General features: G+C 31.6%; 1 protein-coding gene across 8 annotated transcripts in view; it reads right to left on the reverse strand.

The window, feature by feature from the left end:
• The window catches only part of ZBTB46 (zinc finger and BTB domain containing 46), a 160,494-nt gene that overhangs the window by 128,850 nt on the left and 9,035 nt on the right, over positions 1 to 22,609 (reverse strand). For 4 of the 8 annotated variants that reach the window (XM_074288886.1, XM_074288884.1, XM_074288879.1 and 1 more), the window contains exons 2-3: positions 20,501 to 20,643; positions 13,656 to 13,774 (exon numbers count right to left, since the gene is read on the reverse strand). The exons of 2 other annotated variants lie outside the window; for them this stretch is intronic. The gene's annotated coding sequence lies outside the window, so the exon portion shown is untranslated. The remainder of the gene's footprint in view (positions 1 to 13,655; positions 13,775 to 20,500; positions 20,644 to 22,609) is intronic. 2 more of the 8 variants (XM_074288882.1, XM_074288881.1) reach the window with 2 other exon arrangements.

Below are 22,609 nucleotides of genomic sequence, written 5' to 3' on the forward strand. Positions count from 1 at the left end.
TATATATGCGGAAAGATGGGCACTACTTTAAATTAGTAAATTCTATATTTAAATAATATATTCTTCCTAACCAATGGTGCTCATAGTTATAGTGGGTAAATGAACATTGTGGTAGACTAAAAAAATGGTCCTTTAATGGCAGAAATATCTGATTACCAGTGTGGTCACAAATACATTTTTATAGTCACTTAAAGATTATTATTACCTTAACTATAGTTGTAGTTATTTACAGTTACTTTACCTTTAATTTTTGTTTCATATATTAATAAAATACAGTATTACAGATTTAGGTATTTCTGCTTTGGCACAATGTTATTCTACTCTTACTCTCCTGTTTACAAAACTGGTAGGACACATTTAAATTCACTGATATAATTTAATAAGTTATAGAGTATTTGCTGATAATAAATACTATTAGATTTTTCAAAGGGCTGTATCTAACTCCAAGGATACAAGAAATTCTAAGAATCTGATGAACTCAGGATCTTTTGTCTTTGTCAAGAACATTATTTTGGTAGATGTTACTAAACACACAATTCAATTCAATATGCATAATATATCTACTATATTCCAGGCATTGAAGATACAAAAATAAAAAATGAAATTCTCCCTACCTTCAAGCAGTTTTCATTCTACTGAGGGGGTGGAAAGGATATCATCATATATAAACTGCTACATGAAAACAAGGATGTGTATTTATCGAATACACAAGATTCAAGCATATGTCATCACTTAATGGAAGTTTTAGTTCAAAGACAAATGAGCAAAGCTACCAGATAAATTTTTCCTGAGCAACCTTGATTTAATAAATCTTAATCACTCAGCAGAGTGATGAAGTGAAGGTACACACAGAGAAGGAGGACATATACAACTCATATATATGAGAGAGATAAAATATACACCCAAAAAAACGGTAGATGGGAAAGAAGCAAATATGGAGAAAATTTACAACTGTACCCAGGACAAAGGGCATGAATGTCATCCTCAATTTGCCATGGAGAGGCAGCTAAGAGGAGTCCAGATATTAACTTAAAGATGGAAATAGAGACACCCCCCCAGGAAAGAAAGCCATTGTTGGAAAAGCTGCTTACACTATATACTATCCCAGAGTAAGAGGGCAAACAGGCAGCTTTCTATATAAATTGAGTTTAACAACTAGTTAACTCAAATAATTGTTTATTTACACTTTTCATCCAGAAAGTCTTATAATTGGGATGCAAGAATGGAATGGTAACCTTTATAACAAAGAGATAAAATGATTTTGGAGAAGTTAAACATCTTAAAACCAACGTCACTCTTCAAAGTATTAAGTTAGAACTAAAAGGGCCCTTATCCCCAAAAAGCTTGCCAAACAAACAAACATAAAAACTTTTCCCACATGAATAGCTTTCTAGGAACATCTCCCATAATCTGACTTGTGGAGTTGCATACCCTCATGTAAACATATAACTGATTTTTTTTTTTAAAAGGTGTTAATAAAACAAAGGCCTGAAACACTCTGTTGCAAGTAGTCAACTGCCTTACAGGTTGATCTCCATTCGTTAATTGTTCTGGTGAGTCATTCACTTCTAAGCCCACTCAACAGTACTATTATTGAGTTCATATTTCTCCATCTTGTTCCCAAGAATATGAGTGATTTTGTTAAATGCCTTGCTAAAAATCAGATGTACTAAATCCATAGTATTCCCCCTAACTTACAATATCTAATATTACTGCCCAAAAAGAAAATTAGACTAGCCTTATATGATTTGTTCTGAATAAACTCCTTCTGCTTCTTAGTGATCATCTCATCCTCTTCTGATTACAAACCAATTCTCTTAGATCTTGGATATCAGCAATTTATTTGAGAAATTTGCTGCAAAGATTTTTTTTCCTGGTTAATTCCTTCTATTCTAATTCTAATGACAATGATTTTGCTTATACAAAAGCTTTTCAATTTTATGTAAGCAAAATCTGTGATCAACTCTACTCTGTTCAGCTAAGATAATTCTACTTAGTCACATTTATGAAAGATACTCTCTTCCTTTAAATTTTTTTTGGTGAAATGTTTTATCATGAATTCATTTAGAGCTCCTTGTGGTATATGATATACAATTTAAATTGTCTAAACTTAATTTCTGTCAGACTACTTTCCAGTTATCTCAATATATCTATATCTATATCTATGTCTCTATGTTTACATAGATATATATTGCCAAGTAGGGATTATGCCAGTAGCTTGTGACTTTTATTTATCAAATACCACACTATTATAGTAAACTGTTTCCAGGTTTTTTCCTAATGAGTTCCATTGCTTAATCCTTTTGTTTTTTAACCAATACAATTTTCTCAAATGATTATTGATTTAAGGCATTGTTTTAGATCTGGTACTATAATCTTATTTTTACAAACTATTTCCTTTGTAGTTCTTGATCTTTTATCCCTTCACATAAATTTTGTCATATAGTTCTTTAAAGCAACTCATTGGTAGCTTGCTTGGAATGGCACTAAATCTGTAAATTAATTTAGGCAGTAACAATTTTGTTATATTGGCATAATCCAACTATGAACAATTATTGCTGTTCAATTGTTTTAAAGTCATGTTTAACTCTTCCTTACCCTAAATGGAGTTTTCCTGGTTAAGATAATAGAGTGATTTGCCATTTCCTTCTCCAACTCATTTAACAATGAGGTACCTGAGGCAAACAGGGTTAAATGACTTGCCCAGAGTCACACTGCTAGTGTCTAAGGCCAGATATGAACTTATAAACAAAAGTCTTTCTAATTCTAGTCTGCCAGGCTAACCAACACCTAACTGTCCAAGAACAATTATTATTTCTCCAATTATTCAAATTTTCCTTTATTTATATGTCATTATATGTCAATATGTTATATTTATATATCAATCCAATCTTTATATAACATAGTCTCTAGCTGCCTTATTATGCTAATTACCTTTCTTAATTTATGCCACAGTTTGTAAATATCCTAACAGTGAACTCACAAAATTATTTTCTCCTTAGTTTAAAAAAGAATTACTTCCCTATTTAAGTCTACTATGGTTCTTCACTGTATTCAGTATGTGATCATTAGGCTGTTAAAAGATATGCTATCACAGTACAAATTCTAGGAGATCTTACACCAAGCAGAAAAGTTTTACATAACAGTTTAGTAACAGACTATAGTGATCATCTGAGAAATATTCTAGCTAAGTTAAAAGATTGATCTCAAGATGAATTTTTCAACTAAAGCAAGTCCCTAAGACTACCTACTAAATCACTGAGTTATTATTATTTCCATCAATAAATGAACCTACACCAACAAAACCATGGATTTTTCAGTATTGTCTTAAAAGAGGCTGGGTTGCTGGTGAAAGGTATTTAAGATTATGGCAATGGATGATGAAAATAGTAGTGGATTTCTTTTTATCTTAATTAGTTGCCAAGTCTTGGTGCTCCCTAATCATTTTCATGCCATGCCTCTGCCTTCAACTAGTTATTTCAATTCATCACTTCACCATTTTCAGCCCAATCTAAACCCATTATACTGTTTTCTGAAATAGTAATCAATTCAACACTATTGAAGATATAAACAAAAGAAATTAATTTCTGGAGGAGGAGTACACATAAAAAAATCACTTATGTCAAAATCCACAAACTTGAGAAATGAAATGTCAATCAATTGCTTTGTAACTTTACTTACTAGCCCCATGAGTTCTCTAAAGCATCCCTCCTTGTGGCCTTTCTATATTAGAATGTAAATTTGTTGACAGCAATACCTGTTTTGCTTTCTTTATTTCCAATTCCAGTACTTAGCATAGTGCCTAACACAATGAAAACACTTAATATTTTTTCATTTAATCAAAACAGGAATTTAGTAGCTTTGTCTTGTCTCTCTCTGTTGTCCTCTTTCCCAAGTTTTCAAATTAGAAAATTCTACCTTCTTTGATATTTCTCTTGCCCCCTTAGGCTTAAATAAGCCTAAAATTCATAGTAGATTATAATAATCTTATGGGACACTGACATTCTACTGGCTCTTAATTCTCTAATACAGAGCTTCCAGGTGGGGGAAAGGCATGAAGTAATCAGTCCTTGTCACTTAGAAGTTACCCTATAACCTTTTAAGCAGGAACACTCAATTCTGGCTCAATCTTAGCCAATCAGAAGACTTTTTCATCATCACAAAGTGAGCCACTCTGGCCCCTTGCTCATTTACGGTCAGGAAATGGCTCTCCAAAGTTCCACTGGATGGAATGGCAACAAGAGAATACTATGCATGCTCTGTAAAACCCACCAGGAAGAGTAAATCCACATATGTTCTAAGGACTGATGCTCATGGTCAGTTCCCTATTATATATGTAAACTTTTAAATGATGAGTTTGTCAGTAAGATCACTGATTGGTTACATCAGTTCCTCTAAAAATATTTTTTTTCTATCCATCAGAATCCTTGAACAAACTTCTTGTTAGAGTCTCAGGTCACTGGATTCTATAATCTCTGGACTCTGTGAAATTCACTCTTCTAGAGTCTAATGTAAAGCCAAACTATTACCTGCATTTTCTCCTCATAAATGCTAAAATGACACCATTAATGCCTCTCAAGATCTTTTGTCAAATACTACCTTATTCCCCTTTACTACTTTCTTTATCTTATGAAAAATTAGACACAAAAGAAGTTGAGAATGATTATTTTCTTGATACTTACAGACAAACCCTCAGCAAATTTCTAGACAGTTGAATTCTCTCATCAAAAATATACCCTGTATTCTATATCAGCTTTATGAACTATTAGGACTCATCTTCCAATCCCTCCAGCTGTTCTATCAGTCTGCAGAATATTTGAATCATTATATTATGTGTTTCTTCTTCTTTTGATACTTATTCAAATGCACTTGAATATCTCTGTCTCCCCGAGTCTCTAGTCTCTCAAGTTTGTGGATTTTGACATGAGTGATTTTTTTTATGTGTACTCCTCCTCCAGAAATTAATTTCTTTTGTTTATATCTTGTACTTAGATATTAGTTTTAATATCGTCTCCTCAACCCCCCTCTCCACTGCAATAGAATGAAAAATTTTTGAGGGGTAGGGGTTCTTTTGTTTTCATCTCTGTGTCCTTAGCACCAGAACTCAGTATTTTTTTAAACTTTAAAAAAAAAAAAAAAAAAAAAAAAAAAAAAGTATACTGGGCAGCTAGGTGGCGCAGTGGATAGAGCACCAGCCCTAAAATCAGGACAGCCTGAGTTCAAATGTGGTAACTCAGACACAACACTTCCTAACTAACTGTGTCAACCTTAACCTCAATTGTCTGGGGGCGAGGAGGGGGGGAAGTATATCATAATAGTCATTGAACTTACAGAAACTTTGGCAAGAAATGGCACTACGAAAGAATCCTGGCTTTGGTGAAAAAAGACAAGGGTTCAAATTACATTTTACTTATTGCACATATTTAACCTATATCAGATTGCTTACTGTTTTGGGGAAGAGGGAGGGTAAGGGAGAGGAGGAGAGAGAAAAAACTGAAACAAAATCTTACAAAAATGAATGTTGAAAACTATCTCTGCATGTATTTGGAAAAATAAAATATTATTTTTTTAAAATATGATCTACTTACTGTGTGATACCAGAAAACAAACTTTTAACTTTTCTAAGCTTCAGTTTATTTAACTTTAAAATTGGACTAAAGTCATAGGATCACAGAGCTGGAAGGTATCTTAAAAATTATCTAGTCCAGTGTCATTTTACATAATAGAAAACTGAAGCCCAAACAGGTTAAATGACTTGTCCAAGGTTACAGGTGATAAATGGTATAGCTGAGATTTACACTATAATCCTAGGAAATATCAGGAACTGAGTAACAGTCTCTTGACTCAACAATTTCTTGATCTGGGGCCAACTAATATTGATCCAGGGTCAATATCATGTTAAAGAAAAGTAACCAAAGCAACATCTTTGGTTCATGTGGATAGCCCAATAAAAACAGATCCCTCCAAGATTCTAATAATCTTAAGAAAAAGAACAAATAAAAATAACACATATTAATATTTTGCTTTAGTGAACATTCTCTTAGAGAGAATATATTTCGATTCACCCAATAAAGTCCTTCCTAAACACCTAATAAGAACTCAGCAAATATTAATTGATGAAGAAGATGATGCTACATAGTACATGGTTATAAAATCAAAAACTTTGTAAATATTAATCCCTGGGTATTAGTCATATATCACCTTGACAGCAAGAGAGTATGCTCCATGAAATCCTTTCTACTTATAGATTAAAGTAAAAAGACTTCAACTTTAATGCTATTTTAATAACTACAAACAGAAACTATAATAGTAAAACCTACATTTATTATTCATTACAACTCAATCATACAACACTTAATGCTTCATGGATAAGGACCATATAAATCACCAAGTCTGAAAACTCACAAAAACCATGAAATTTGAAGACTGCCATGAATATATTTCATTTGCTGCACTCTAAGTATGCAAAATACTAAATCAAGGTCCAGGATAGTGATTTTTGTCCCCAGAGAACTATATTGTCGGGTTATTTGTCCCAATATTTTTTTAAAACACAGTATAATTTTATTTTATATATATACATTATGTAATTGGGAAATTGCTAAACAAATTGTGGTATATTATGTAATGAAATACAGTAAGAAATGACTATAGAGAAACAAGAAAAGAGATATAAACTGATGCAAAATGAAATAAACAGAATTAGAAAAAATGTATGATGAATACATTAATATAAAAGTAAAATAACTAAAACTGAATGCTATGAAATTATAATGACCAATATCAACCTCAAAGTAAAAACATGAAGAAAACATCTTCTTTCCTTCTCTATGGAGACTAAAGACTTTAGAACACTATAAAATATCAGACTTGAGTAATATACTGGCTAGTTTTGCTAAGCCAGGTTTTTAAATTTTTTTTATTACAATGGACAAGTTTCTGGAAGGAATAGATGAGGAAGTATTGAGAAGTGAAGCATGTATAAAAATACAAATTATTAAAATGAAAAATTCCTTTACCTCTACTTCTCTATATGCTATACACACAAACTTTAAGACTTTATGGATGAGAAATTAATCTGAGACTGTGGGGTTTTCCCACCAGGCATGGTGTTCTAAGCCTCAAAAACATAATGGAGGAAAAAATATAGAGGCATGATAATAGAGAACCAGACAATTTATCTAATGTATAGAGTATGTAAAGGGGGCACTTTTAAGATATTTTATACTAGAAAATTCAGACTTTTATTTTGAACTTTGTTATATCTTATTTTAATAGTCAATATAAAAGAATGAGACAAATTCAGGAGAGACTAAAATCTAAATCTAGGCTCTAATATTTGCTAACTGTATCAATTTGGGTAAGTTATGTAAAATTGCATTAAAATACTTATAATGCCTATTTCACAAGGTTGTTGTCTTGAAAACATTTTGTCAACTTTAAACTGCTGTGTAAAGCTGTCATTATTAAAATACAGTATTTTTCTTAGAACATAAGCTCCTTGAGAATAAGTCTTGTTTTGTTTTTGTCATCACATAACTTGGACCTAGCAGAGTTACTTCCAAATAGGAAATAGTTCATAAATGCTTGTTGAGTGAAATTAAATTTCCCACATAATCATTATCATATTCTTATATAGCCTATGGTTTGCTTGTTTTTTTACCTACACAATTAGTATATTTCCATATATATTCTGGATGAACATACTGAAAATTAAAAATTTAGTTATGAATCAATTTCTCTATAAATATGTGCCCACTTTGCCCAAATGATAATGCATACAATTTTATAATTGTGTGCCCCAGGTTAACAGGAGGAATATAACAATGTTATCTCAGAGTTTTGGTATTGGTTTTTAAGAAAAAGGATATATGTGCATATTTGCAGGCAGATAAGAGGAAGCTGGGGAAGTGATAAGAACTGTTAATATATCTTTGGAGTTGTAAGTCTATCATGAGAGATGCATAACAAATGTAACTCACTGTGGTTCCTAAGGGTGCATTATGCCATACACTGAAATGTCCATTAAACATTCCCTTTAGGAAAGGGACCTGTATGTGCCAAAATGTTTGTGGCAGCTCTTTTTGTAGTGGCTAGAAACTGGAAAGTGAATGGATGTCCATCAACTGGAGAATGGTTGGGTAAATGATGGTATATGAATGTTATGGAATATTATTGTTCTGTAAAAATGACCAACAGGAGGAATACAGAGAGGCTTGGAGAGACTTACATCAACTGATGCTGAGTGAAACAAGCAGAACTAAGGGATCATTATACACTTCAACAATGATACTGTATGAGGATGTATTCTGATGGAAGTGGATATCTTCAACATAGAGAAGAGCTAATGCAATTCAAATTGATCACTGATGGACAGAATCAGCTACATCCAGAAAAGGAACACTGGGAAATGAGTGTAAACTGTGAGCTTTTTTTTTGTTTGTTTGTTTTTCTTCCCAGATTATTTTTACCTTCCGAATACAATTCTTCCTTTGCAACAACAACAACAAAATTCGGTTCTGCACATATATATTGTACCTAGGATATACTATAAGATATTTAATATGTATGGGAATGCCTGCCATTTAGGGGAGGGGGTGGAGGGAAGGAGGGGAAAAATTTGGAACAGAATGGAGTATAAAGGATAATGTTGTAAAAAAAAAATTACCTATGCATATGTACTGTCAAAAAATGTTATAATTATAAAAATTAATAATAAAAAAATAAACATTCCCTTTAAAGATTAAGTTATGATTAGCAGCTTACATTACTTTTAAAAATAGGGATAAACATGACTAAAGACTATCATTTAAATTTTAAGGAAAACAACTTTAAAAACTCAAGTTTGATAATAACAAAAAAGGGAAAGTATCCTCTAAACACTCACTATGGGAACTCCAGACATACAAAAAATTCTAAGGTATTCCAAGGTGCTCATAGCTGTGGTTATGATCAAAAGAACACCAAAAATAGTCTAGCAGCATGTTTTTGTTATCAACATAGAAATTGTTTTTTTTTAAGTGCTGAAAAAATATAATCATCTAACATGGTCAATGGTCAATTGCTTAACCAATTTTTAGTCCTTTAAAAAAATTCTTTGTTACATAGGGAAGATAACTATCAAAGAGGAAATGGACCTATTTGGTCACAAATGTGATGTAAAAAAGGCATCAATCAAAATAAATTACAAATCATTAAAAAAAAGTTTCATTGTTTCTCCATTTCTTTTCTATTTACTTAAAAACTCAATTCTCAGATACTTTGGAATGAAAAAAAATCCTAATTTCATTATTAATAAAATAATTTATAATGCCATTAAATTATTTAGATATTAGTAGAATTAAATGAATCTCACATACCATTCCCTTTCTTTTCCCCCAGTCCATTTCCACCATTGTTTATAGCTAACACTAATTAATTATAATTTAAGTTCATCATAAAAAAAGTTAATCCGTACTTTTCAGGGCTGAAAGGAAAGCAGATGAGGCCTCTACTATATCTACAGAGTCAGGAAGATCTCCAGGCCAAGTCATTTATTAATTATACAGCCCTAACCAAATCACTTAACCACTGTGTTTCTCAATTTTCTAAACTGTAAAATGGAGCACCTACCTCAAAGGGTTGTGATGAGAATCAAATGAAATATTGGTTAAGTACTTAGCATAATGTCAGGCATATAGTGCTCAATACATGGTGATTTTCTTATTCAACTATAAGAAATTGAATTCTGGGAGAAAAAATTTCAAATAAGAACTGAAGGTGTACAAAACTATCAAATAGGGATAAAAATGGATCATAAAATAAGGCTGTAGGAAAACTGTTCCATTCATACTATTGGTGTCATTCAAAACTGATACACTCTTCAGGAGAATAATTATGATAATATGTAATAAGCCAAAAAGAAGTTTATACCATTTGATAAAATAATTCCACTTCTAAAAATATATTTCAAGCAAATAACTCAAAACATAAAAAGTTTATAAATACAGCAGCATAGTGAATGGATAGAATACTGACTTGAAGGTAAGAAGACCTAAGTTCAAATCTCATTTCAAATGTTTACTTGTTATATAATCTTGGACAAGTTACTTGTTTAGCTTCTCTGAACCTTAGTTTCTTTATCTGTAAAATTAGAGAGTTTGACTCTAAGCTCCCTCCCAGCTCTAAATCTATGATCTTATATTCACACAGTACTCTTAATAAAAGTGAAAAGTAAGAAACAACTCAAATATTTAAAACCTTTTAACTAAGCAAAATATCATATATTTATCTAATAGAATGAAACTATTTTAAATAAACAGTAGTTGCCAAATATGGAAACATCTATATCAACTAAGTGGGGAGTAAATAGAATATAAGATTGTTGTAATTATATAAAATAACCCCTTGCCTCTCAGAAGAATAAATGTTCTTAGAAGACTTATGAGTGATGTAAATGAGTTTGAAGTATATATTCCACATGTTATTTTTTTTTTCCTTCGGTTGCTCAAATTTCTAATTAAAAGCAACAACAAAACTGAATATATGTCCCATGCTACTTGTACTGGACAGATTAAGGAGACAGGAAACTAACAGCCAAGAGGTTAAATTTAGCATGAATATGTAAGAAATCTATATTTATCTTCCCTCACTCTAGCTAGAACCTTAAACATTTCAGTGTTGGAAAATTCCACAATACAGATTCAAGGTTTGGACCTTAACTTTTCACACATTTTCTCTAATGGGAATAATATTCAGGTCATCTTCTTGGGGTAAGAAAGTAATACAGAGGATGAAACCAAGTCCCTAATGTGCTGGACACTTTCAAAATAAGGAAGTGAGACAAGAAAAACATCTCTTCCTCACTATACCAAACACATGCACTCTATTTTCCTTTACTTGTGAAGGATCAATTCCAGGTTTCAGATGTGAATCTGGTACCAAACAGTTTAACTGTTTTATCCTTTAATGCTGGATCACTGAAACATTTCCTTAAGATTAATAGCAGAATCTACTATAGGGTGAACAATCAGTATGATTAATATTTAAATCTTGTTATTCATGATTTATTTTTAAATAAAGTATTATGTCTGTGTGTGTAAACTTGTTATGCAATTATAAGAACCATTGCTAATAAAGTTCTGTAATCATAAAAAAAAAGATTAATAGCAGAGCATATAGGATAAACTCATTTTTTAAAAATTACAACATAAAGAAAAGTACTAATTTTCAAAAAGCCACCTCTAGATTCTCTTATCTGAAGCATAAGAAGAAACTATGTAATGGCATACTAACACCTTCATCAAAATACCTTTGAATGTATACTGATTACAAGGCATTGTACTTAGTATTAGTGATACAAAAAGAAAAAAAGAGCCCTTGCCTCAAGAACTTGACAGTCTATTTGGGGAGAGAGAGGAAGTAATAATAATAAAAGTACACTTTTACACTTTTCTCTTGAACCTATTTTTTTTTTCTTCTTCATCATTGTTTGTTTTCCCCTCCAAGTCACTTAATTTTGTATACATACTGGATTTACTTATTTGTATTTATTTATACATTTGTATCTGTGGGACATAATATAATATCTGACACAGGGTAGGCACCTAATAAATACTTATTAACTGATTATTGCCTTGTACTAGTATGCTAGAGTGCAAATCAGGCCTATGCCCTCTTGTCTTAGCAACTTTTGTGAAAAGTCTACTTTTTTTCTTTGGTATTTGGAGACCGTTGATGGGACAAAAATATGCTCAGTTGTACTGAAATGTAGGTGGGAGGGGAAGAACCCTCCTTAAAATCTTACCTTCTTAAAATCCACCCAACCACCTTCATCAGTCAAACTTCCAGTATCTTCTTTATTAAACATAATTATATTGGCTAATATAAATTCTAGAGTAATAATATTTTGATTTCTGAGTGTTAAATCTATTTTGTTAAAATTTCACCATAAGGACTATATTACATGTCTCTTGGTTTTAATACTTATTGCTAATTAAAATAAATAAATAAATAAATAAATAAAAAAATAAAAATGCATATCTTCAAATAAACTGATTGAATGTAAATTATAAAACATTTTAGTTATAAAATTTCAAGTGTAAATTTCATTACCATATTACTGAAATATTAAAATTATTTTGTGACAAAATTTCTTCTTAATCAAAAGACTCCAATTTTAACATAACATGCTCACTTTTTTGCACAAGGGAAAGAAAAACAAAAGTAAATTTAATTTTGTGCTTTTTTGTAAACACAATAAATACCAGAAGTGACACATTTCTTATGTTAAAAAAGAAATATTACAATATCTTCCTACAATTCTTTAATTATCTTCAAATCTAATAATTTAAAAGATCATTTAAAGTCAGTTGTTCAGGCAGAAGTCCTTAGACACTTAGGGAAAAAAAACTAAAAGTAATTCTTCATGTTCACAAAGGGTTACATAATTCCTTTTAAAAATAATTAGCCTCCTTGTTATCAAAAAGCATACACAAAAATATTTTTATTAACAAGCAAAAAAGTACATAAGCATTTTAATTTTCTTAATTATTATGTATATACAAAAGTTTGATTATAACAAATCATTTAATATTAATCTAAATTTGTTATGATATAGGCATGTAAAATATAGCCTAACATAAGACATAAAATTATGATATGTAAATATTATAAAATCATAAAAACAGATTTATCTTGGATTTAAATACCATAGATTTTGATTACATCATATTATTCTTCTAGATAATGCTAACGTAGGGATACTTTGTGTTATTTTGTAGGGATACTTTGGGTAATCTGGTAAAGCCTGTAGACTCCTTCTCTGAATAATGTCTTGTAAGTGCATAAAAAAAAACCCCAAAAGAAACAAGTTATATTGAAATAGGTTATCAAAATATTTTAAAAAATAAATTAATAGCACTGTAGATTAAGAACCCCAGTATAAAGGATACTGGATTTAGTGTTAACTCTATTACCTAGCTGCCTGATTTTAAGCAAATTACTTAATTTCTTTATGTCTGCTTTCTCATGTATCGAATGAACATAACAATACTTTCCTTAACTACTTCACAAAGAAGATGACATGATATGAAGGCTTGATATAAGAAGTTTAGAAGAATTATAAAAACATAAGTCATCCTTATATTTAATTTTGATTAGTAATCAAATTTGATTTTTGAACTACAGTTTCAGTTACTACAGTTCAGAAGCTGCTTTTTTTTTTAAAGGTGTTTTAAAGATACCAATGTTTAAAGATGGTTTTGCTCCATCACACTACTACCACCATACTACTAACTGCTGTTACATTATACTACTCTTCATTATAGGGTGACCAGAGGCTATCAGCAGACATAAAATATTATAGTTTAAATGTGGATAGGCTGACCAGAGGCTATCAGTGGATATAAAATATTATAGTTTAGATATGGTCAGAATGGAGAGTGTTCTGAAAATTCCCATTATTATTTTTGAACTCCCTATAACTACTTTCATGACATCAAATGTTATATCACATAATGAATTTCTATGAAGCTAAAAAAAATGCCAACAGAAGCAAAGACAATATATTTAAATAAGTAATATTTAGTCAACTTTTACCCCAAAGCCAAGATTATTTGTAATCATTCATTCTTGTCTTACTCTGTTAATAACACAAGAAAAGTGTTAAAACATACCAAAGTTGAAAACTATTTCTTTAGCTGTCTCAGTGTGTCGCAGTAGTATAATACATTTTTTTAATACATCGAGGGAAAATGCTCCTAGTAATAATCTCTGAGGAGTTCTTCAAAATGTCCTGTAGTTGAAGAATAAAAATATATGATCTTGAAACTAAGTAAAGCTAAAACAATGAAGGCAAAATATACATATATATATATTTATTTCTCTCTCATTTTAGACAAAAGAACATCAATAAATACAGAAAAATCTATAAATTTTAACTATATTCAATTAAAAATTATAGAGTATATCATGAATAGGCAAACTAATTTAATCACATACTATTAAATGCAAATATTTGTGATAAACTTATTCCCTCCCAAGAATTCTATATGTTTACCTTTACCTTCAGATAAATATATTACATGATTAATAAGCTTTCATGTAGTGTCAAACATATTAATTGTTACCTTTGGATACTGACAGAAACATGGTCATCTCAACTCATTCGGAATTAAACCAGTGAAGAAAGATAACTTTTCCAATGCAAGAAACAGATCAGCTTTTGTGATTATATTAAAAACTGCTTGTATATTTTCAAATTAAAATAAGTCTCTATCGTAGATGAGGGCTATGTGGCTACATATAAATCATGTGTAATCTAATAACTTCCTAGAAAAAAATTATATTTTGTATCATATTTTCTTACTATTACAGCTTCTAAAGAACAAGAAACACTAAAATCATCACTCAAATAATGAGTTTCCTAACATTTTGGAAAGAGATTTTAAAAAGTAATGAGGGGGCAGATAGTTGATGTAGTAGATAAAGCACCATTCCTGAAGTCAAGAGGACCTGAGTTCAAATTTGACCTCAGATACTTAACCCTGCCTAGCTGTGTGACCCTGAGCAAGTTACTTAACCCCAATCACCCCCCCCCAAAAAAAGTAATGAAGTGGTATTCAATATAGGTACAAAATTTTTAAATAACACTAAAATCACATGGCATTTTATAATTTTAATTTAGTAAAAACATTGTATGTGGGAGTTTTTTGGGGGAGGGGGTGGCATAATAGGAAGGAAAACCATAAAGGACAGAAAACTAAAAACTGTAGTCAAACTATCTCAACCTTTTAGAACTGAGAACTTGGAGCTAATCCTACAAAAATAAATTTATAGCCTACACTAGAAATCTCACACAAACAGATCCCCAAAAGAAACATATTTTAAATGTTGTAGTGTGCTTTGCACAGTCAGAATTTGTTAAATGTTCTTTGAAATCAGTTAAGTTTACTGTGACAAGCTAACTAAGAACTAGTTCAATTCAAAACATTTTTATTTAAATAGCACTTTTCTAACTAAATAATTTCTCTTTCAATCCTGTACAATAGATATAATCCTTTGCAAAAGATTATAAATTGCTTATAAATATTCTGACAGCCCAAGTCCTTGAATGTATAATATACCAATATAGAATCCAGTCCTTTTCTAACAAATTTTCTATTTCTGAACATCCTACTTCTTTTTACATAAATATAATTCCCATCATAAACTCTTGTCTTTTCTATGATGTTCGTATTATAAAGATATCTTTGGAGCTACTTATCTACATACAATATCAAGAAATAAAATCACTAAGTCCTCTTCTTCAAAGAAGATAACATGGACAGACATTATGATCAATATGTGCTGAAAAAGTAGAATACAACAACGTACCTAGATAGTTGAGAGATAGTGTAAAGAAAAGAAAAAAATTAAAAAATACATGGACCAAATAGTAGCACTTGCCATGGTACTTGGGAATAGTATGCCACTGCACCACACTAGCTTCCCTGAAAAAAGCAGGGGGCTTGAACTCAAGACAAGATTGGTAAGACATTTTCTTCTCTAAGCCTGTATACACAGTTTAAGTACTAAGATAGCCTAAAAAGGTCATCATCAGGATATATGAGAAGATGAATACCCTCTTCTGAATTATCAAATCCTGATTGTTGATAAGAGACTCTCTGCAAGACTAGATGGATTAATTTTTAGCATCGTTAAAATTACTGTATAATCCTCTTGTGGTCTTCTGAATACAAAACTGGAAAAGGAGTCAAGTTTCACCAATGATTTCCATAAGGCCATGGGCAAAGCAATTAATTCTTTTAAACAAACATGATTATCCATTTCTACAATGGATGTTTCTTTTCTATTTCCTCCCAGATAATCTTTGAATTTTCAAGATGATATTTTTAAAATGTCTGAAATGCTTAGATAAAAAGATGCTATGGAATATTTGAATAAATTATAGTGAATTAATAGAATAGAATATTACCATGAGAAATTTTCAGCATGAAGAATTCAAAGACATATGTTAAAATATAATTAAAGTGATAGAGAGTGTTTAAGACAGAACCAAAAGACGCATACTAACTACGTCTCTACATAGAGGCAACATGTAGAGGACAATATCAACAGTAATAAAAATATGCTAAAAAATACATTGAGGCAGTTAGGTGGCAGTTAGGATGGAATTTCAGGCCTGGAGTCAGGAAGATCTGAGTTTAAATCCAATGCCTTAGACACTTAATAGCTGTGTTACCCTGGACAAGTCAATTCACTCTGTTTGCCCCAGTTTCCTTGTTTGTAAAACAAACTGAAGAAAGAAATGGCAAACAACTTCAGTATATCTTTGTCAAGAAAATTCCAAATGGAGTCTTAGAGTTGGACACAACTGAAACAACTGGATAACAATAAAATATATAAATAATTTTACTATCCTGTTAATGTTAATATACACATCTTTGTTTTTTTTTTTACAAATTTATTTTTAAAAAGTAGTAATATAGTAATATGTTATCTATGCAATGTCAAGAAAAGTTTAAAAAAAAAAGGCTCCCAACAAGCTGAATGTATCTTCTTGCAGCATATTCAAAGAGTGTGGATGATAGTTATTTTTTTTCTCAATGGTATTTTATTTTTCCAAATATATGTAAAGACAGTTTTCAACATTCATTTTTGTAAAACCTTGTGTTCCAAATTTTTCTCTCTTCCTCATTTACTTCCCCCTTTCCAAGGCAGCAAAGGAATCTGATATAGGATAAACATATTTCTATATTTGTCATGTGTAAAAAAAAAAAAGCAGATCAAAATGAAAAAAAAAAACATGAGAGAAAAAGCAAACAAACAAAATGTGAAAATATTATACTTACCATAGTTTTCTTTCTCTGGAGGCAGATGGCTCTTTCCATCACAAATCTATTGGAAGTGCCTTGAATCACCTCATTGATGAAGAGAGCCAAGTCCATCACAATTGATCATCACATAATCTTGTTACTATGTACAATGTTCTCTTAATTCTACTCACTTCACTCCTCATCAATTTATGTCAGTCTTCTCAGAGTTTTCTGAAATCAGCCTACTCATCATTTCTTATAGAACAATAATATTCCATTACATTCATATACTATAACTTACTCAGCCACTTCCCAAACGATGGGCATCTACTCAATTTCTACTTCCTTGCCACTATGAAAAGGATTGCTAAAAACATTTTTGCTCATATAGGTCTTTTCCATCTTTCATAATCTCTTCAGGATACAAAACCAGTATTGATATTGCTTGATCAAGAGGCATGCACAGTTTTTATAGTCTTTTAGGCATAGTTTCAAATTGCTCTCCAGAACAGGTGGATCATTTTGCAATTCTACCAACAATGCATTAGTGTCCCAGATTTTTCATAACCCCATAATCCCAACATTTATCATTATCTTTCCAGTCATCTTAGCCAATCTGAGAGATGTTTAGTGATATCTCAGAGTTATCTTAATTTATATTTCTCTAATCAATAGTAATTTAGAGCATTTTTTTCATATGACTACAGATGGCTTTAATTTCTTCATCCAAAAATTGTCTCTTTATGTCCTTTACTTTTTATCAACTGGGAAATGAGTTATATACTTATAAATCTGACTCAGTTCTCTATATATTTTAGAAATGAAGCCTTTATCAGAAATATTGGCTGTGAAAATTTTTCCCATCTTTCTGCTTCCCTTCTAATCTTGGCTACATCAATTTTGTTTGCACAAAACCTTTTAAATTTAATGTAATCAAAATTAGTGGATAAGAGTTCTACAACATGGTCAAGTAAAGATGGATTACAATTTGCAAAGATAGAGGAGGTACCATATTGATATGATTGTTGATTGACAAGCTGGGGAAATTTAGCTTGGAAAAGGTTGGAGGGTTGGAATCAGGGTAGGAGGTGAGAAGAGCATGAAAGCTGTTTTCATTAGAAAGGACAACAGGTGGAACAGATTTGGGCTTTTTTGGATCAAGATGGCAGAACCAAGGAGCGATGGATGGAAGTTGCAAAGAAGCAAATTTGATGTCAGAAAAAAATTCCTTGAAGGAAGAGATATTTGAAAAGTAATAGATTAGAAGTCTTCAGACAAAAGCTGCATAAGCACTTGACAGGTAGAGTAGATATTCCTTTTGGGGTATAGATTAAGCTACTCAGTCATTATAGGATCCCTTCTAACTTTAAAAATTTTTGTGAGATCCTGAATCCCCTGAAATATCTGAATAAAAAAACTTGAACAATTATTAACAATAATAAAGAGTTGTTGAGAATATTTTCAAGAGTGCTACATATCCTAACATCTTATAATAAGTATTTGAAATGAGATTTTTCAAAGAAAGGGAAATACTTGTTTAAATTCAGTTTTGTGGTACAGTAGGAAGAAATTCTAGTCTTGAACTATTTTTAAATTTCATTTTAGACTTGGAACTATGCTCAAAGGGCTATAAATCTGTGCATACCCTTTGATCAGCAAACTATTAGGTCTCTATACCAGTGATTTTTTAAAAAAGAGAAAAAGGGGGGCCGCTAGGTGGCACAGTGGATAGAGCACCAGCCCTGAAATCAGGAGGACCTGAGTTCAAATTTGATCTCAAACACTTAACACTTCCTAGCTGTGTGAACCTAGTCAAGTCACTTAACCTCAACTGCCTCAGCACAGAGAGAAAGAGAGAGAGAGAAAGAGAGAGAAAGGATCTATATGTACAAAAATATTTATAGCTGCTCTTTCTGTGACAAAGAATTGGACAACAATGGGATGCCTATCAATTGATGAACAAGTTGTGGCATAAAATTGCAATAGAATACTATTATTCTATAAGAAATGATGAGCAAGATGCTTCAAGAAAAACCTGGAAAAACTAACATGAACTGATACAAAGTGAAAGTGAGCAGAATCAGGAAAATGTTGTACACAGTAACAATAATAGTGTACCTTGATCAATTGTAGATGACTTACCTATTCTCAGAAACACAATGAGCCAAAGACCCCATGGTGAAAAGTGCTATCCACCTCCAGAGAAAGAACTGATAGACCGAATTCAGGTTGAAGCATATTATTTTTCATATTCTTTGTATATGGGGGGGGGAGCGTTTCACAACATGCCTAATATAGAAATAGGTTTTACATGATTTCACATGTATAACCTATATAAAATTGCTTGCCTTATCAGGGAGGGAGAAAACGAGGGAGAACATGGAAAAGGTAAAGAAATTGTAACTCAACATTTTAAAAAATATATTAAAATTGTTTTTACATGTGATGGGAAAAATAATAAAATATTATTAAAAATGTTCATTTTATGTTTGTGGCAGCCGTTTTTGTAGTGGCTAGAAACTGGAAAATGAATGGATGCCCATCAATTGGAGAATGTTTGGGTAAATTATGGTATATGAATGCTATGGAATATTAAAAGAAATGACCAGCAGGATGAATACAGAGAGGCTTGGAGAGACTTACATGAACTGATGCTGAGTGAAATGAGCAGAACTAGGAGATCATTATATACTTCAACAATGATACTGTATGAGGATGTATTCTGATGGAAATGGATATCTTCAACAAAGAGAAGATCTAATTCAGTTCCAATTGATGGACAGACTCAGCTATACCCAGAGAAGGAACACTGGGAAATGTGTATAAACTGTTTGTACTTTTGGTTTTTTTCCCAGGTTATTTTTACCTTCTGAATCCAATTCTTCTTGTGCATCAAGAAATTCGGTTCTACACACATATATTGTATCTAGAATATACTATAACACATTTAACATGTATGAGACTGCCTGCCATCTAGGGGAGGGGATGGAGGGAAGGAGGGAAAAATTCGGAATAGATGTGAGTGCAAGGGATAATGTTATAAAAAAAAAATTACCTATGCATATGTACTGTCAAAAAAAGTTATAATTACAAAATTAATTTTAAAAATTAAAAAATGTTCATTTTAGGAAAGAATCTGATTAATTCGTTTATATCAATGACTCTATCCTAATAATACAAACTAACATAGATCTCCTTCTCTACTATTAACCTCTTTTCTATCCTGATCTAGATTTCCTAGTCTACAGTTACATTTCAGATACCCTATCTAAAACTGAATATAAATAAAGTTAATTTTTCTACCAAGTAATTCACTAGTCTTGTCACTAGTATCCCTACCCTTTCATTCAATAGCTATAAAATCAATTACAACTTTTCACTTTCACTCACACTATCATTAAGTTCTGTCTATTATCTTCTATTAAATTCCTTAAACCTTACCCTTTCTTTTCATTTTCCAAGTTTCAGCCTAGCTCCTAAACACCTGAGGCCTGACCTAACCTAAAGCTTTCTTGCCAACCCTCCTATCACCTTCTTTTTATATATGGATTTAAGAACAATTTTTCTTGAAATCGATTCTATTATGTCCCTTTTCACAACTTTAAATTAGCTCTTGGACCAATCTGGAATTCTGTCCTAGAAGGACGTGTTAAGACTTATAAAAGATGTAAGTAAGTAATAGCATATTACTAAGAATAACTTACGTGGTATATAATGAGGCAGTCTCCTGAAGTGATAAGAACACTCAACTTGGAATCAGTAGACCTGGATTCAAATCCCAGCTCTGATATTTGCCAGTAGACACATAGCTAGTAGATCCCTTAATTTCTTTGATCCTCAGTTTCATCTGTAAAATGAAAGGGTTGTACACTAGATGATCCCTCAAGCCTTTTTTTCAGTTCTAATGGTCTGTGAGCCTATGATCTATAAGTTGGAAAAAAAAAAAAAGACAACTATGACCATGAAAGGAGATATGCAAATAAGATAGTGAATGAAAGAAAACAAATAATCAACCCAAGTGCCGTCCTTGCAACCAAAGATATTAAAAGAAAAGAAACAAGTTCCCTAGCTTAATGGGTATAGCCTCTGTATAAGGCTCATGGAAAGATATGGACAAAAATTATAAAAAATGAGAAATCAGAAATGGGTCTGAATTGGTGAAAGGAATAGCTAAACAGATAAAAATCACTTCAAATTACATAAACATTTAATGTCTTCCATTTACTTACACTTTCTATAGAAATTTCAGACTATATATACAATGGGTCATATTTTACCCAACTCCTTCATCTCCCACTACATACATCATAGCCATTCTCATTCAAGTATAACATGCAATAATCTTCTAATTGGTCTCCCTCCTTAAGCCTTTCCCCATTCTAAGCCATCCTCCATTCAGCTGTTAAATTGATATTCCTAAAGCACTGAACTGTTCCTAGAACACTGTTCTCTGATCAAACTCTAGTGACTATTACCCTCCAGTTTCAAAAATAAAGTCCTCTGACATTTAAAGTTCTTTACATTCTAGCCCCTTTCTATCTTTCCAGTGTTCTTGCAAACTTTGCTCCCTTCAACACATTCTACAATCCAATTTCATTGGTCTTACTTTGCTGTTCCTCCCATACAACATTCTATCTCCTCATGTGGTTCTTTTGTACAGACTGTCTGGAATCCTTTCTCTCCTTACATCTAGCTCCTATCTTCCTTGGTTTTCTTAAAGACTCAGCTCAAATCCCATCCTCTGCAGATCTTTCCTGGTCCCCTCTACTGATAATGCCTTCCTTGAAATTACTTTACATATATTTTGGATATATCTTCTATGTCCACAGGTATTTACATGTTGTCTCTCAAAAAGAGTGCCTTGAGATCAGGGACAGATTTTTGCAATTTTTTGTACTCTCAGTATTTTTAGCACAGTGCTTAGCTCACAGCAAGTGTTCAGTAAATATTTATTGAATTTAAAGTACCATGTACCCCCTTCTGCCTCCAAATTACTGACGCATCATTCCTCTTGACTAGAATGGTTTCACTATTTATCTGCCACTAGTTCTCCATTAAAATATTTAAGAACAATGTCCTCATTGGGAAGTTAATGGATACTCACTCAGTTGGGGAATGACTAAATAAGTTATGATATATGAATGTAATGAAATATTATTATTTTATCAGAAATGATCAGCAGGCTGATTTCAAAAAGGTCTGAAGATACTTACCTGAATTGATCTCAAGTGAAGTGATTAGAACCAAGAGAACATTATATATAGCAACAACAAAATTATTTGATGATCAACTGTGATAGACTTGGCTCTTTTCAACAATAAGGTGATTCAAAGCAGTTCCAATAGATTTGTGAGGGAGAGAGCCATCTGCATCCAGAGAGAGGACTATGGGGATTGAATGTAGATCACAACATAGTATTTTCACCTTTTTGTTGTTGTTTTTCTCATTCTTTCTCCTTTTGATCTGATTTTTCTTGTGTAGTGTGACAAATGTGGACATATGTTTATAATATGTTTAATCTATAGTGGATTATTTGTTGTCTAGGTGAGAGGGAAGATGGGGAGGAAGGGAAAAAATATGGAATACAAGGTTTTGCAAGGATAAATGTTGAAAGTTATCTTTGTATGTATTTTGAAAAAAAGCTATTATTAAAAAAAGAACAATTTCCTCTATGAATTTTTTTAGATTAATTCCTCTTGGCATCAGCTATAATATTTACAGAACCTCTTGCTCTGCCTATTATCTTTCCTGCTGATTACATATATAATCTCTAAGCAATTATAGTTGAATTTATGTGTAAATATAAAGCCACA

This window comes from Sminthopsis crassicaudata, chromosome 2 (assembly GCF_048593235.1).
Source record: "Sminthopsis crassicaudata isolate SCR6 chromosome 2, ASM4859323v1, whole genome shotgun sequence".
Lineage (NCBI taxonomy): Eukaryota > Metazoa > Chordata > Mammalia > Dasyuromorphia > Dasyuridae > Sminthopsis > Sminthopsis crassicaudata.